The following is a 15,549-nucleotide window of genomic DNA, read 5'->3' on the forward strand; positions in this document are numbered from 1 at the left end:
CTGCAAGAAATAGATTTGGACTCGCAAAAAAATTAATTCCTGTTTAGATCTTTCAACAAATGCTTCATAAATCAATACTACAGAACTGAAACAATGCTAAGGTCTTGGGATTTAAGAGCCGACCACCAGTGAAGCTGATGAAATATAAGCTGATGCAATAAGAATGACTCAGCATAGCATGGGTATTTCCCTTTAAGACTGGGGATGGGTTCTATCCCTTTAAGAGGTGTTTATATAAGAGGTAGCCATTAGAGGTTCTCTCTCCTTGTGTCCAATATTCATTTGCAGAAGTTCTTGGAGCAGAGTTAAGAAGAAAGATTGCTTGTAAAGGTATTTTGCCTACCACATATATTTTTGTCTATAACTGTTGTGTATAAACTACTGTTAAATGTATAAGTCTCTGTGTGCTGTGTTTTGCTCCTGGGTTATCTCATTATAGCAGTCACACTGCAAACACTCTGACAAACATTAAATACCCAAATTCAACATTATGCCTATTCTATTGGGAAATAGTTCCTGCAGAATACAAAAGAACTTTTGGTGAATTAGCCAAGTTATATATTATAGAAAGCATACAAAACATGGGACTGCATCCAACTTCTGTATAACAAAATTACAACATGGTTTTATGTATATAATTCCAACCTATTGGCTGGAAATAGTGTTTGCTCTCTTTCCCTCTCTTTTTTTAATTCCACTCAGACTGGTCTGCACTGCAGCATGTAATTTTCATCCAGTTTTTTTTGGAGAGGGCATACACATTTGGAAAAGGAATGTTAAAAAAAAACAATTAAAAGCAGCAACTGGCAGCATGAAGTTGGGTTGGGTTGGGTTTGGTGGTTTTTTTGCACCTTGGTAATTTAAGGGTCTTCTAGAGGGAAGTGCAGAGCCAGTTCTCTGTTGATCATAATCAGGGTCTTGCAACTGTGAGCAATTTCTGTATACCCCTGTGCCTTTTTATTCATAGGCAGTGTGAAAGAAGCAATGCATTGCTGGCTTCTGCTTCAAAAAATGATCTGTCTACTCTGGAAAGATATACTTGGCTTCCCCTAGCTTCCACCTTCTAAGTTGCATGATTAGGTACAGGAGCCAAAATGCAGAATTGCTAAACCAGGAGTGTTAGAATTGTTAAAGTACTTTTGATTTTCTACACAGAAACGTATTCATTTGTTTTTATGAAGAAGGAATGGAGGGGAAAATGCTCCATCAATGGAGGTTTTTAAGAAGAGGTTAGACAGCCACTTGTCTGACACAATATAAGGTTTTCTGCTAGGGCAGGGCATTGGGCTAGAGGACCTCCAAGGTCTCTTCTAATTCTGCTATTCTGTTTTGGTGCTTAGGAACACATTTCTCCATTTCTGCCTGGGAAGTGAGTCCCAGTTACTGACAGTTCTCTGTGTTTAGCTACTGGCCAGAAAAAAAAATTATTTCAATGTGGTATTCCCTGCAAACTCAGAACAGGTGAACATGCTCTTGTCTGGAGGGTCGTGATGTCCAAATCAATTTGAATTTATTTCAGAACGGCTCTGAGCAGTCTCTGGTGTATTATAACTAAATTCAGAATGATGGAGGGATGTCCAGAAGAAGTCTCTAGTGCAGTGGTGGCTAACCTTTTTGGACTCCTATGCAGAGGTGGGATTCAAATTTTTTAACAACCGGTTCTGTCGGTGTGGCTTAGTTGGTGGGCGTGGCTTGGTGGTCATGTGACTGGGTGGACATGGCTTGGTGGTCATGTTATTGGCTGGGTGTGGCCTACTCAACATCACTCACATCGAGGCATGCATCTCCTCACCTGGCTTCTCATGACTGTGGGGATGCTGCAACAGTCGTAAGTGTGAAAAATGGTCATACGTCACTTTTTTCAGTGCCATTGTAACTTTAAATGGTCACTCCACACAAGCAAAGTACCAGCAAAAGAGGGGGAAAAACTCCAGAGAGGTTCCTGAGACAGGAAGTCTAATCCTGCCAAGAATGTAATAAGGGTTAACAGAGAGGCAGTTTCTGTAAGCAACACCAGAATGTTTCCTTCCTGCCTTCCTTACAGGATGAGGCCAGTAATTTCTTCTAACAATCGGTTCTCTGAACTGCTTAGAATGTTAACAACTGGGTCTAGCGAATAGGTGTGAACTGGTAGAATCCCACCCCTGCTCCTGTGCCCAAAATTGTGCATGTGCTGGCACCCACCTGCTCGCATGCCAGCACCCAGCAGGCAATGTGTGCATGCCCCCTGCACATGCACGTGCAATACCCCACGACACCCCCTCTTACCTGCACTGCACCTCACAGCTGGTTTGAGGCCTTTTTTGGCCTCCCAGAGGCTTGAAAAAAAAACACCTGCAGGCCGAATAATAGGACTATCTCATCACTTCCGGTATTACAGGAAGTGATGAAACGGGCCTATTCATCCTGCAGAGGCTTTTTTCAAGCCTCTGGGAAGCTGAAAAAGGCCTCAAACCAGCCAAAAATTAGCTGTGAGATGCATGCATGCGTGCCACACGTGCCATAGGTTCGCCATCACGGCTCTAGTGCAACCCTGCTTTTTCTTTAGTGCTGAAATGCCCTATTTGTGAATAATGCACCAAGAGAAATTAAATGTGCCTAAGTTTTTCAATCTCTCCAGGTTGCCAGAAGAGTCCTGTTGGTTTACTATGTTGGTTTTTGCATTTATTTGTATGGTTCTCCAGCTTTGATTATTTCCTCTGGACAATCAACAGATTCTGATTCCTAAAGTTAATTCAAGTGAACTTAGCAATGCTTCAGGATACATTTTTTAAAGGAACCATACTGCTGCAGAGTTGAACTGTGTGTTCAATTTCTTTTCTCCCAAGCTTTCCAATGATTCATTGGCTGTTCTTAGCCATCTCTCCATATCCAAATGTTTTATTTTGCCCAGGAGGGACCTTGTGAAATACACATTGTCAAAGTCCTCTAAAAATGATCACTTCAAAACTCAAGTGTCATATAAATACAAGGACCTTTCAAATGACAGGATACTAATCTACCGATGCCTAATAGAATATTGTAGATATCTTTCTAGCCAGATTTGTTTTATTCATGTTAATGTTGAAGACAGCATCTTGATAAAAAAAAAAAGGGGGGGGGGGTATTGGTTTTGGATGAGAGTTGGTTTTCTGGGGTGGAACATATGCTTTGTATATAGAACATAGAAAAACTAAGTTGGAAGGGACCTTGGAGGTCTTCTAGTCAAACCCCCTCCTCCAGCAGGAGATCTTATACCATTCCAGACTATCCAGTCTCTATCCAGTCTCTTTTTAAAAACCTCCAGTGATGGGGCACCCACAATTTCTGGAGGCAAGTTGTTCCACTGATTAATTGTTAGGAAATGTCTCCTTAGATCTAGGTGGCTTCTCTCCTTAGTTTCCATCCATTGTTTCTTGTCTTGCCTTCTGTTGCTTTGGAAAATAGTGGCAGCCCCTCAAATATATATATTTTTAAATTTGTCAATTGCTTACAAGATAATAGGTATAAGTAAAAACATAGTTATGAATACATGGATACATATAAGAAAAATAAAAGAAACAATAGGACAGGGACAGTAGGCACGTTGGTGCGCTTATGCACGCTCCCTACAGACCTCTTAGGAAAGGGGTGAGGTTAATAGTAGACAGTCTAAGGCAGGGGTCCCCAACCACCGGGCCCCGGACCGGTACCGGTCCGTGGAACATTTTCTACCGGGCCACCAGTTTGCTGGGCGCTGCCATCTTGTTTCGATGATAAAGTGCTTCCGGGTGAGCTTTTCCAGTTGGAAAGCGGCGTTTGGGTCCTGAAGGAATCCTCACGCCTTAGTTTCATCGAAGGGGGGGGGGCGGCTTTGAACGAAACTAAGGCGCGAGGATTCTTTCAGCACCCAAGGCAAGGCGAGCCGAGCAGCCGTCCTGAAGCCGTCCCGAAGCCCATCAACAAAGGTACAAAGGAGGAGTTGAAGGTGGCGGGGAGAAGTGGGGAATGGATGGATGGATGGTCACTCGGCTCGCCTTGCCTTGTCATGCGTGCTGATGCTGGTACCGGGCCGTGGATCATTTTGTGATGCCGGTACCGGGCCGTGGCACAAAAGAGGTTGGGGGCCACTGGTCTAAGGTTAAAGTTTTTGGGGTTTGGGGAAGAAACCACAGAGTCAGGTAGAGTATTCCAGACATTGACCACTCTGTTGCTGAAGTTGTATTTCCTGCAATCAAGTTTGGTGCGATTAACCTTGAGTTTGTATCTATTGTTTGCTCTTGTATTGTTATGGTTGAAGCTGAAGTATTCATTAACAGGTAAGACATTGCAATGTATGATTTTATATACTATACTTAGATCGGACCAAAGGCAGCGTAGTTCTAGGTTTTCTAGGTCTAGAATTTCAAGTCTGGTGGCATAAGATATTCTGCAACGAGTAGAGGAGTAGAGAACTCTTCTTGTGAAATATTTCTGGACTTTCTCAACTGTGTAAATATCAGATACATAATGTGGTTTCCAAACTGATGAGCTGTATTCAAGTATTGGTCTAGCAAATGTTTTGTATACTCTAGTTATTAGTGTAATATTACCAGAGAAAAAGCTACTTAAGATTAGGTTAACAACTCTTAACGCCTTTTTGGCTATGTAGTTACAGTGGGCTCTAGCACTTAGATCATTAGAGATGAGTACTCCAAGATCCTTGACAGAGTCTGGATCATCAACAAGGTCTTGACTATTCAGCTTGTATTTTATTTACTGATTTTTTTTGCCAATATGTAGGACAGAGCATTTATTTGTTGAGATTTGAAGTTGCCATTTGTTTGACCATTCTGATACATAGTCGAGGTCTTTTTGAAGGGTAGCATTATTGTCTGTGGTGTTGAATAGCTTTACATCATCAGCGAAGAGAACGCAGTTGCTCTTGATATGATCACAGAGGTCATTTATGTAGAGTATGAAGAGAGTTGGTCCTAGAACACTGCCTTGGGGGACACCACAGTTGACAGGTACAGAATTTGATAGGACGCTCCCAATTTTGACCATTTGTTGTCTGTTTGACAGGAATGCTTCTATCCAGTTATGCAGGTGTCCAGAGATACCATAGGATTTTAGTTTTAGGAGTAGTTTGTCGTGATCCACTGAATCAAAGGCTTTACAGAAGTCTATGTAGATTGCGTCTATTGCTTTGCTCTGATCGAGTTGTGTAGTCTGGAACACTGCTTTCCTGTCTCCCCTAGTCCTTATTCTCACTACACTAAACATACTCAGCTCCTGTAGACGTTCTTCATATGTTTTAGCTTCCAGGCCCCTAATCATCCTTATTGGTCTTCTCTGCATTCTTTCTATGACATAAATTAGGAATATATATTAGCCCACCTCAATCTGCCAATGCAGTATCAGGGGTTTTCATTTCAGTTGTATAGCATGTACATAATAATGAGCCATGGTGATGCAGTGGTTAGAGTGCAGTACTGCAAGCTACTTCTGCTGACTGCCGGCTGCTTGCAATTTGACAGTTTGAGTCTCACCAGGCTCAAGGTTGACTCAGCCTTACATCCTTCTGAGGTTGGTAAAATGAGGACCCAGATTGTTGGGAGCAATATGCTGACTCTGTAAACCACTTAGAGAGGGCTGTAAAGCACTGTAAAATGGTATATAAGTCTAAGTGCTATTGCTATGTGAAGGATGTGTGTTTTTGTTTTATTTTTTTATGTGTAATGTACACTGAGGATGGCATTTAAGTTTATTGTACGAGGTGCAATGACAATAAAGTAAACTAACTAACATTGGATTTTAATTCCCATTAGTTTAACATTATCTAGTACTGAGATAATACAAAATGTTTCATTAGTGTTTTTATAAGAATGGTTGGATTATAGCAGATGGGACAGCACCAATGACTTAAAAGTGTTCTGTATTCTATGCTCAACCCAGACCTGCATTAAAAACAAGTGTATGTGAAAAAGTTATTTACAAGAACTGTCATGGAATCTGAATAAGTAACTGAAACCTGAAAGACATGTATTAAGGAGGCTTGATCCCAGAGAATTTCACCATCAAGGACTTTGAGTGTGAACATTCCTGTAGTAGATTGTTTTGCTGGTGGAGCATACAGTAACCCTGTAGATAAATTTGGCTGATTCCATGCTGCAGCTTGGAAATCAATTAAGATCAGCTTTTCTAAAAGGCCTTTGTAGATGGGTGAGCTATGAATAGATTTTAGTAGAAATAGCACCATCTGACTGGATTATCAAGAATGTCATTATTTTGTTAGTTTTGATAATGTGGATTATGTGAGAAATGTAAGCTTCTCTGAGTCATTGTTGAATGCAATAGCAGAGCACAGAGAGAGAGAGGGAGAGGGAGGGAGGGAGGGAGGGAGAAGCATGGGTATTAGAATAAAGATAAGATGGTTTTTTAAAAGGAGGTGCCTTGGAGATGCATCAATCAGCTAGTAAAGTCCTCTAATGAAATATATGCTGAGGGTTGGGGTGTTGTTGTTGTTTTTTGTTTAATATCTGAATTTTCCTTGGCTGCCTTCCTCCAGTAGAAGGAATTTCCTTCCTCCAGTAGAAGGAGATTTATAAAGACTCCACCTCTTCCAAGACCAAGGATTTGTAGGGGAGAGAAAATAGACCACTTTCGTAAATTTCCAAGGGCTGAAATATACTGGCCTGAGCTGCAACTCTTGAGGGAAACATGGAAGTGTAGATCAGATTAATTAGTGTAGATCATGGTTCAGAATATTTAAAACAAACCCTCCTCCAGTCAAGAGTGGTTGCAACTGGTCTTCAAGATATGAGGACCAGATGCAATCACCTTATAAACCCAGGGCTGATACCAATGACTGGCCTGCATGAGAACTGAACTGCAAGTGGTCCGTAGAAATGGGCAGAAAAAACGATCAGGATGTAAACTTGTGTCATTGTGCATTCAAGCAGATGCTTAGCCTCAGTAGAAGCTGCCCTTCATCATAACAAAGGTTGCTTGTATGTGCAATAAAGTATCCTATCTACTCAAGCCAAGCTCTTGATTTCCCATGAGAGCACTGAATTCCAGAGAAAGAATTATTGCAGGGGTCTGGGGGCCACCTCTGACAATGCATGAATCGATACATGAGTGGTTGAAGTGCACACCAACGTTTCCCACCTCAATCATCCATGTTTACAGCCAAAATGTCTCCAGCAGGGAAGCCTGTGTACATGACAATGGCTTCAATGTTGGAGATGGATGAGACGGATGGAGCAAGCTTGTATTCACCATGACAGATCATCACCGCATCCCCTCTCCATGTTAATTCAGTGAATGATCATTTCTTCTGAAGAAGGCTAAAGTTGTGTCCTACATTGTAAGATCGGCTCTCTTAAAGAGCTGCAAATCTCAGACTCACTTGCTGGTGATATTGTCTATGTGTAAGGGTGAAAAAGTTAGATGATTGGAGAGCTACAGTTGTGGAATTCATAGCTGATGATACATATGCTTTAGCAGCAGCAGAAGTCAAAATCTCAATCTACTGGTAGGCTTTCAGTACTTATTTCAAATACAACCACACAGATAACATGCCTTCCCATCTGGAAAACTGCTGTGAAGAGAAGAATGCTTGTCCAGCCTTGAGTATAGCTTTTGTGAAGAAGAATTGGGAACTACACCATTTTCACAGTTAAAACAAACTCAGAATTCTTAGCATTCTTTAACTTCACTGTTTGCTTTTTGCCCCTGGCTTCATTTGCTGGATCTCTACTTTTCTAGTAAGAAATAAAATGGCCTTTTCAGGCCTCCTGTTAGCATACAGGCCAACCACTGGTGGGATTCAGATTTTTTTTACTACCGGTTCTGTGGACATGGCTTGGTGGGCATGGCAGGGAAAGGCTACTGTAAAATCTCCAGTCAGAGGTGGTATTTGCCAGTTCTCCGAACTACTCAAAATTTCTGCTACCGGTTCTTCAGAACTGGTCAGAACCTGTTGAATACCACCTCTGAGGCCAACCCCAGGGAGGTATGAGTAAATGAATTAAGCCTCTGGTCTCTTGTCTGCATAGAAAAAATTGGGTTTAGATTCCAGGGCCTGGAAGTGATGTATGAAAACCACTTGTCACTTGTGTGTAATTAATGTAATAGATGCCATACTTCAGTGTCTTGCTGTAATTACAAATCAGGCAGACAGAACAGTATGGAGATTAAATAAAGTGAAGACAAGATGCTGAAGATACATATCAATCATCTAGTGCAAAGAATTGAAAGAAAGAAAAGATAGAATAGAATAACAGAGTTGGACCTTGGAGGTCTTCTAGTCCAACCCCCTGCTTAGGCAGGTAATCCTATACCATTTCAGACAAATAGTTATCCAATCTCTTCTTAAAAATTTCCAGTGTTGGAGCATTTACAACTTCTGGAGGCAATTTGTTCCACTGATTAATTGTTCTAACGATCAGGAAATTTCTCCTTAGTTCTAGGTTGCTTCTCTCCTTGATTAGTTCTCACCCATTGCTTCTTGTCCTGCCCTGAGGTGCTTTGGAGAATAGCTTGACTCCCTCTTCTTTGTGGCAACACCTGAGATATTGGAACACTGCTATCATGCCACCCCTCGTCCTTCCTTTCATCGAACTAGACATACCAATTCCATATTCCATAGGTCTGCACAGCCATAAAGAAGGGATGCTGGCATGGCCTCCCCATTCTGTATTTCTGGACTTATTCTCAGATTTTATCACCAGCCAACTGATCTTGGTCTGTGAGTAGAACCATTCTCTCTCTCAACCTAATAAATTTGGAAAGATACCCTAATGGGCACAGGGAGATAAGCATGCCTGCAGATTCTCATCCTGAGGGAGATGATGTGGGTGAGTAGAGCCCCATAAAGCACAGCTTGCTCCATAAAATCAGAATGCCCTACTTCTCACTAATATTCCAGAAGGTCATGAAAGTACTTCTTTTTCCATAGGATAAAGTTCATCCCATCATGCTACAATGGTAAGAACTTCAGGTATTTATGGGGGAACTTGATGACTGCATTGGCGTTACTGTAGTCTGGATTGCTTGGTTTTGATTTTATAACTGATTTGGTAGACTAAGGTTGAGCTAGTTGTTTAGACCCCAAACAGGGAGGTATTTGGTTGTAATAAAGCAATAAACAGGACCGATACATGTTATTATTTAGAGCAAAAATCAAATGTCCAGACACAGGTACCACCATCACAGTAGCATGTCATCACAGTAGCATGTGTAAGTTAAATCATGTTTGGATGAGGAAGGCAGCTTCTCAGGACTTTGCATTTTGTTGTACTTTATTCACTATGGTCATTCTACAGAGAGATTCCAAAGAAGATTTTCAGATGTCAAAAAAGCAACACTCTTAAAGATATATTTTTCACTTGTTTGTCCAATGCAGTTAGCCTTGATATAAAGGATTCATTTACTCTGAGACTGTTAGTGATGGTTTTTCCACAAAACCAGTTCAGCTGATTAGCAACCTAATGAAGATAGAAGAAAAGATAGAAAAGAAGATAATCACTAGACCTATTTGATCCCTAATGGTGCAGCGCAGGCTGATCCTTTTTGTCATAATCCTTTATACTTTACAATAGGCTTTTCTGGTGCCTTCCTAGTAGATCAGGCTCTAGGTTCTATGCTGGAGATGGTGGGGGATGAAATATGATATCTCTAGCACAGGGCTGTCAAACTCCTGGCCCACGAGCCAGAAGCATCACCCGCTGGCCATGCCCATGCCTGGTTTAACAAAGCAGGGGGGAGAAATCCCAATATATCATGTGATGCCGCCATGACGATTTGAGTTTGACACCCCTGATATAGTGGAATCAGATTGAATAACAAAATAACTGAGTTGGAAGGAACCTTGGAGATCTTCTAATCCAACACCCTGCTCAAGCAGGAAACCAGGGGTGGGATTCAAATCTGTTAATAACTGGTTGTGTGGGTGTGGTTAGGTGGGCATGGCTAGGTAGGTGTGGCTAGGTGGGCATGGCCATGTGACTGTGTGGGCGTGGCTTTTTTTTTTTTTTTGGTAGCAACCTCCCTCTATTTTTTGAGCCTTCTGGGCCTCAGGGAAGGCTCCTGGGGGGGCATTTTTGCTCCCAGAAGCCTTCCCTGGGGCTCAGGAAGAACAAAAATGGAGCCTGGAGGGAGCGTGCAGCACACACACACCCCATGCTCCGTTTTGGGGCCTTCTTGGCCTCAGGGAAACCTTCTGGGTGAAGCAGTAAGACAGCAAGTGGAATCCCGGCACAGCTGATCATAAGAACAGCTGATCATTGGGAGGGAAAAAATAGAAATACCTTAAGGAATGACTGGGCAGGGAAGAATGCAGTCAGCAATGTTGCGCATGCGCGATAAGGACTGACTGGGTGGGGAGGGGAGGGACAGGCGGAGAGGGGTGGGGCCAGCCAGGGGCATGATTTGCCAGTTCTCCGAACTACACAGAATCATAACAACCGGTTCTATAGAACCGGTCCGAACCAATAGAATCCCACCCCTGCAGAAAACCCTATACCATTTCAGACAAAAGGGTGGCCAATCTCTTCTTAAAAACCTCAGGGATGGAGGTTTTGGAAGCAAGTCCTTCAACAGATTGATCGTTCTCGCTGTCAGGAAATGTCTCCTTAACAGAATAACAAAGTTGGAAGGGACCTTGTAAGTCAATCTAGTCCAACCCACACCCAAGCAGGAGACCCTACACCATTTCTGACAGATGGCAATCCAGCTTCTTCTTGAAAGCTTCCAATGATGTAGCTCCCACAACTTCTGAAGGAAAGCTGTTCCATAGATGGATTATTCTCCCTGTCAGAAAATTTCTCCTTATTTCTAGGTTGAATCTCTCGATCAGTTTCCATCCGTTATTCCTTCTCTGGCCTTCAGGTGCTTTGGGGAATAGGTTGACCCCCTCCTCTCTGTGACAGCACCTCAAATATTAGAACACTGCTATCATTTCTTTTTGGTTGGAGAAAGCTGGGTTATCTATCAGGGCATTTTTAGAGATGTCAAGCAGCAGGATGATGTAAGAGTTTTGTTTGCGTTAGATAGATGGCTAGATAGATAACTAGCTAGCTAGACAGACAGACAGACATGATAGATTTTGCTGTAAAATTATTATAAGATTGGATCTAACCACAGTGACTTACAATGGAAATTTCAATCCCAATTATGGTACTAAGCGGAGGGCTACCTTCAACAGAGGCCTTTGTCCTAAAAGAAAAAACAAGGTTGGATCTCAGGAAAGCTGTATCTTTTCCATTTCTCCCATTTATCTGCAGTGAGCAAAAAAGGGGAGGAAAGAAAGAACAGAGCCCTGTATTATTATTATCCTGTTCTGACTATTGGTTTTGCTTCTGAATTCTGTAATGTGAAGCATTGCCCAATTCACTGAGAACATTAAGGGGAACAAGGAAATGATTAGGGAAACGAAGTATTAAACAGAGCCATTCATCTGAAATAGAGGAAGAGATGGGAGAAGACTTGGTGTCTCAATCACACCTGGTTTATGGCCAGCAAGCTTTGAATTTGTGTGACAGCATCGAGGGCCTGACACAGATTGCATCATAAATAACCCGAGTTCACAATGGTCCGGGAGAATTTAAATGAAAGAGAGGAAAGAAATGAGGAAACAAAGGAGTAAGGCAGGGCTAATGCTTTGAAATTTGAATACCACAAAATAAAATAGGCAAAGGCTAGCAAAGCCAATTCTTTATTACATATCAGCAACCCAGACTGGATGAAATTTCTTAAAACATACAAAAGAATTACTTAAACACAGCTGAGTTTTGGAAATTATTACTCATAATGTCTCAACAGTTTCTAATTATATGTAATATGTCATTTACGTTATTGGGAATTGTTGCCCATTTGATAATGCGACAAATAATTAAAAATACTTTTCTGGGTTTTGCCCCAAATAAACCACAATTTTCACAGTATTGTAAAATTGAAAGCTTGCTTGAATAGAAGGGGTTTAATTAGAATGATACCCACTATCCTAACTGGCTTATTTATCACAAAGCTGTCAGATCCTATTTTTATTAGTGCGTAACTGTCTACAAAGACACTGGATACTTTTTGAACTGCTATGAAATAGGTGAAAGAGTTTGTGAAATCAAGGATGAGTTGCTTTCTCCAACAACTATGTCCCAAATGAGTAATGTAATCTAGGGCAGGGGTTGCCAACCTTTTGGACCTCAGGGACCACCAAACTCATAATTTTAGATCCCAGGGACCACTAAACTGGTTCTGTGGGCATGGCCTAATTTGTGGGTGTGGCTTGGTGGTCATGTGACTGACTGGGCATGGCTTGTATGTAAATGTTATAAATATTTAGATAAATATTGATTTTTTTTTTATAAAAAAAGAGCAACTTTTACCCAAAATCAGGCAAAGCAGGCAGGCAGATTGAGTTGCTCACAGAATCACAGATTCATTCAGAAATCTATCTATCTGCCATTGGCTACTCAGTCTGTCACATAAAATTTGCTTACAAGCAAACTCACAAAATTAACTCACAACACACCATGCATGTAAATATTGAATTTTTTATTTAAAAAAAGAGCAACTTTTACCCAAAATCAGGCAAAGCAGGCAGGCAGGAAGATTGAGTTGCTCACAGAATCACAGATTCATTCAGAAATCTATCTGCCATCGGCTAGCTCAGTCTCTCAAATTTGCTTGCCGTGAGTCTGCACTGAATTTGCTTGCAAGCAAACCTTCAGGCCTAAGGGAGATTTGGCTGTGCTTAGCTAGAAAGCAAGAAATCCAACGATTTCCTGCTTCCTAGCTATTCTAAATCTCCTGGCACAGCAGAACAGATGATGGTCGGAAAAAGGAAAAATAGCAACTTAGCAGACAAGTTTGCTGGTAAGGAGTAAGTGGGCAGGGAGGGTTCCCGTGGGCCATGTGGGCTGAGCAGCCTTGTGTTTCTGCGCAGCCTGGATTAATTGCTTTGTGGGGGTGCTCTGGGGGTGAGATTTCTCTGCGGCCTACTGGTTGGCGACCACTGATCTAGGGTTCCAAAACAATGGTTTTTAGCTAGATGACTGTGTGCCATGTGAATCTCCTAAACCTTGGATTTGCTCCATCAAATACTCTTCCAGTTGTTATCTCATCATTCTTAATGTGATAGAATAGAGAAACAATGATTTTCACAAAAAGTAATTCCATAACACTGTGTTTAAATTAATTCAGTAAGTTTTTAGTCCTAATCAATTTCTCCATCTTTTCTTGCCTTTTTCTTGTCTTGGCCATTTGGTTGTAAGATTAATAAATTATTTAGTCATAAGACTAATCAATCAATAAATTATCTAAAATCTTGCCTTGGTCCTCATCCTTCTTGGAGTACATCCCCATCATGGTACCCAAGGATAGAACATGATCCTTGATCTGGAAAACAGCCCTCAGTGACACAAAATTTGGGGGTGCAACAACCTCTGAAGATCTTGGCTGAATATCTTGCTAAAAGTGTTGTCAACATTGCAAGAATTCTCCTTCCTTGAGGCTCTGTTGGGAGATTCCAAGTGCATCCAACATTTCCTTCCAAGGCTGGAAAACACATCTATATGAAAACCTGGAGAGCCGTGGGCATTTAGGTGAGACTACTTGTACATGAACCACACACCAATTGCCATCACATTCTGCAGCTGTGTATGTTCCACAGTCACTATTGCAAATCGTTCTTTCTTTTATGGTAACCTTTCTTCATACAAAACCTCCAAGGATAATTTTTAACCAGTGAACAAGGGCTATTATATAAGGGAATATGAGTCATAGAAGCACATCATATAGAAAAGAAAGTGGAACCATCAAGGTCATGTACTAATTGGAGTAGGTTCACTCCAAGAAACATGGACTAGAAGAATGGGAATGTCCTATTTCCATCTGTGAAATGTTGAAGGGTACTATACCTAAAGGGAACATTTAGGACAGTGCAGCTTGATTGTTTTCCCTAAGGAATCTTTCAATCCAAGTTAGAAATTTTATTCCCAACCTTGATGCAACAATGCCAACCTTCACCAACCTGGACACCCTCCAAATATTTGGACTTCAACTCCTAGAATTCTCAGCATTGGCTCTATTGGCTTAAGATATCAATGAATTGAAATTCATACATGGGAAATGACTGGCATAAAAGTTTATGTCATGTATTTTGGCAAAGAGCCACACCCTGTTTCAAAGAGGTCCTTTATTATAATAGTTCTTGTAATGCGAGTGTCTTTCAAACTTGAAACTTTACGATGTATGGACATGAACTCTCAGAAGCATGGTTGGCTGGGGACTTTGGGAAGTTGAAGTCCATAAACCTTAGAATTGCCAAGGTTGTGAAATACTGCTCTAATGCATCTTCTCCAACTTTACTTCATCTGAATATGTTAGATTAAGCTTCATACAACAGTCAAGCTGGCCAAGTTTTCATCAAGGCCGGTGAGCTGGAACAACTCTAGTTTCCAATCTAGGAGGGCACTAGGTTGGAGAAAGGATCTCTAGCTGATGGGCAATCACTGTGTATTCATCCACAGTCATCTGTCCATAAGATGGGGCATTAAATGAGGACGCTTATTACAAAGGCACTTAAACTGCCATCTTTACACCAAGAAAAATGGCACCCGGGTGTTTCTGACAGGGTGCAGGTCAGCCTCTGTGCGTGACCTGTCTGATGCTTGATGTCACTTCATGCATTTAGGAAATGGAAGGGGGGAAAAAATAAAACAAGCCAGATAATAATTTTAGGTCTCTTGGAGAAGCAGTCATAGACTCCCAGATTTCCTTTTTCAGGTCAGATGATTTCTTTCTTTCTTTTTTGTCTTCCCCTGTCTCTAATGGAAACAAATGTGGGTGCAGAAACACACACACACACACACACACAAGCACACACAGAGCCAGGCACAGGAAGAAATCAATCCATCAAATGTCATTACAGATTTATTAAGCCTGATGTAGAAAGACTTTTTAACATTTTCAGAAAGCATAAAAAGAGCACTTCTGTTCAGTCTTGTGCTTTGAAAATCTAAATATATTTTTTATCATATAAATAATTCTTTTCATGTTTTTAAGTGCATCTGTTTTTTTTTTTAAATTATTATTCCTTCTTCAAATTTCCATTATACAGTTGGCCCAAACTGAAGTCTGTCTCGACTGAAATGAAGCTATTTGCAAAGCTAATGATGTTATGCAGCATGTCTACGGCAAGCCGTATCAGTGAGATTTCAGAAAGGTAGTTCAATGAGGAATGCATTAAAATGAGGGACAGCCTCCAGCAAAATGATAATTGAACACACACCCAAGCCCTTAATGTCTGCAGTTGGGTTGCCTGATGCAAATTATGATAACATTTTAGATGGGAACAGTTGCTTTCCAATAACTGCGGTGGAAAACAGACAGGTCTATCTATTTTTTTCCTGTCCCTCTGCCATGGAGCGATGAATGGACATGTTTCTATTTAAAAACAAATATATAATATATGCGTATACACATTTTTTTTAACCATTGGAAAAGAACATCCAGGACTATATGAGCATTATCTCTGCCTTTAGGACATCACAATTAAAGACATCTGATTTGTTCAGCGATTCCATTTTTAATTACATGTATGAT

At 41.1% G+C, this 15,549-nt stretch overlaps 1 long non-coding RNA gene across 1 annotated transcript in view; it reads left to right on the top strand.

Annotated features, from left to right (window-relative positions):
* The first annotated feature begins 261 nt into the window (after window positions 1-261).
* Window positions 262-15,549, top strand: part of LOC148131091 (uncharacterized) — a 40,170-nt gene continuing 24,882 nt past the window's right edge. The window contains exons 1-2 of the long non-coding RNA XR_015748438.1: window positions 262-330; window positions 1,341-1,632. This is a non-coding gene — a long non-coding RNA (uncharacterized LOC148131091). The remainder of the gene's footprint in view (window positions 331-1,340; window positions 1,633-15,549) is intronic.

This window comes from Notechis scutatus, chromosome 3, assembly GCF_049901735.1.
Source record: "Notechis scutatus isolate UNSWTSFEM ecotype Mainland chromosome 3, rNotScu1.2, whole genome shotgun sequence".
In the NCBI taxonomy this organism is placed as follows: domain Eukaryota; kingdom Metazoa; phylum Chordata; class Lepidosauria; order Squamata; family Elapidae; genus Notechis; species Notechis scutatus.